Raw genomic sequence first — 2500 nt, 5'->3', positions numbered from 1 at the left:
GGTGCAATGCCATGTTTATCAATATAATACTTGAAAAGTTCTATAGTATTCATAAGTAAACTTCTCGCTTTTGCTACAGCCAATTCAGTAATGTGTTGAGCATATCTTCCATAAGTTTTATTACTAATTTTCCCCAAACTCAAGCACCCAATCAGTTTTGAAAACTCATTGTGGCCTAACCCCAAGAACATTGTTACATAAACAACCATAGAAGTTAATGGTAAAAAGCTTGATTTACACATATCATTTATAATAATTTCACACCCTCTGCACATAACAAAAATGAAAGTCTAGTAATCTATATAATATTTTCACGTCAATATCAGAATTTTCACAATATGGACAGGCCATTTTTCTAAACACCTTCAATTCAATCACTTTTCATAATACAGTACAGTATGTTCTAAAGAAGAACGTTTTATGGATGAACTTTCACTGACGATTTTCTTTTCAGTTTCAGGTGTTTGCTTGAGTGCTTCACCCCCTAAATGTGCATCCTTTCTGTTGTTTCACTTGTTTCCCTGGCCTAGGCATCTTGGAACAACTATATAACGAATCGAACTAAGCAATATTACCTGGAAAAACGAAGGAATATATAATACAATCCTTGAATTTAGTCATTCATGGTACCTCGTAACCTCAGACTAAAATGTAAACAAACTCTCATGGAGACATTGATATAAAACGACGTGCGATACAAAGTAGTTGCTTGGCAACTACCCGCCTTTGGTATGAAATGACTCCAGGACAAACGTTTATCTATCCGAGAAACGTAAACATCGAAAGAAACCACGAAAAAAATAGGAAATCCGAAAGTAATAAAGAAATTACGATATGTAATGTTTTGACAGAAGTCAAGAACGACCACGTGGCATTTAAATAGAGGGTGGTATTTAAACATGAGCGCGCGCAAACGCGCTAAAACCCACCGAAACTGAAAGTACAATGTCTATAGTATACTGTGGGTTGCTTATCTAGATTTCGGTTTGACGACCATTTTTACCTAGTGATGGGTCTAACTAATTATATAGCACAGAAATCTGTAGTGTCAACAATTGCAATTGATTACATAAATGCTAATAAATGAAAATTGTCATAGGCATACATATAATATAAGGTGCACATGATAAATTCTTTTAAATTTTCAAATTTTAAATTTGAAAATTGTAGTGTTCAAAGGGAATCGGGGGCCCCCGAGTGGCTTGGGAAATTTAAATTTTCCAAGCTACCCCGGCGGCTCCCCGGTGGCTTGGGGAGGATGGGGGCCCTAGGTAATCGCCTAGTCCGCCTATACTAGAAGCGGCACTGGTCACAAGAATGACTAATTCGTTCCGTACTTGCTACAGGCGAGAATTAAAGAGTTCTTAGTAGTGAAAAGTCTGGAGCAGGCACAGACGATATATATGTACCCAGTCTATGGTATTTTGAGGACCTCCATTTCCTACGAGATCAGGAAGTACAAGAAGAAGGAATTTCTACTTTAGATAGCGAGGAAGAGAATGAAAATGCATCTGTAAGTTTTAAGGTTTATTTATTCCTTAGCCTGTTAGTAATCCCTCTTTTACTATTTTATTACATGTCTCAATATACTACATTCAGTACTTGTCATATTACTCTGTCGTATCCTATATCTACCGTAAGTCTTGGCAGCCATTAAAGGCCTAGGTTCATTTTCATTATAGTTCTGTTGGCTATCTTGCCTAGTACAAATTTAATTATGATTAGGCCTATATGAAACTTAGAGTTTATAACACATAATTTTGAATATGTATTTGTTAAAGATGGTTGTCAAAATTCATTAAGTTTCAATGCATAGTTATATATTTTTGGCTTATATTAATTATGCTTAGATATAAGCCAGAAAAATCGTGCCTAAAACTAAAGTAAATTTTGGCAAACAAACCTATATAAAACTGGCCAAGTGACTTAAGTTAGTGCAAAATAGACCTAAGTCTGACAACCGCGTTTGCATGTAGCTTTTTTTTTTTTTTTTTTTTTTTTTTGCAAGTTTACTGCCACAGAACAGCATCAACATCATTAAAGTAATGGTAATATCTATTTCTTACTTCCTTTGCTGAGGATGATGCATTTCGCACATTAGTTGGTTCTAATGAAAATAGTTGCCCCCCTCCTTCTCCCATTACCCTAGCATTTTCATCTTCAGTACCTTCTAAATAGAGGGTATAGTTTTTCTGGCGTAAATAGTTATATAAATAACAACAGGCTAAAACAATTACTGATACTTTTTCTAGCACAGGTTTATGGCATTCTGAATCATTCGGAACCTGCTCACCAATATGCCAAAGGCATTTTCAACAATCCCTCGAGCTCTTGATAGATTTCTATGTGCATTGGGCTTCATAAAATTGTCCATCAATGGAAACGCGTCGTCCCCAACAAAAACATAAGGTACAACAACATTGCTGCCAGGTAGAGGACTTGCTTCAGGGATTTACAATGCCTTTTCTTTCAGCTGTTTGGAGAATTTGGTATTTGCGAA

General features: G+C 35.8%; 1 pseudogene; it reads left to right on the top strand.

The window, feature by feature from the left end:
* Positions 1–2500, top strand: part of LOC136850352 (uncharacterized) — a 3873-nt pseudogene that overhangs the window by 386 nt on the left and 987 nt on the right.

The sequence above is a fragment of the Macrobrachium rosenbergii genome, chromosome 22 (genome assembly GCF_040412425.1).
Source record: "Macrobrachium rosenbergii isolate ZJJX-2024 chromosome 22, ASM4041242v1, whole genome shotgun sequence".
Taxonomy (NCBI): Eukaryota; Metazoa; Arthropoda; class Malacostraca; order Decapoda; family Palaemonidae; genus Macrobrachium; species Macrobrachium rosenbergii.
Note: the sequence above shows the minus strand (reverse complement) of the source record. Positions and strands in the feature narration are given on the sequence as shown.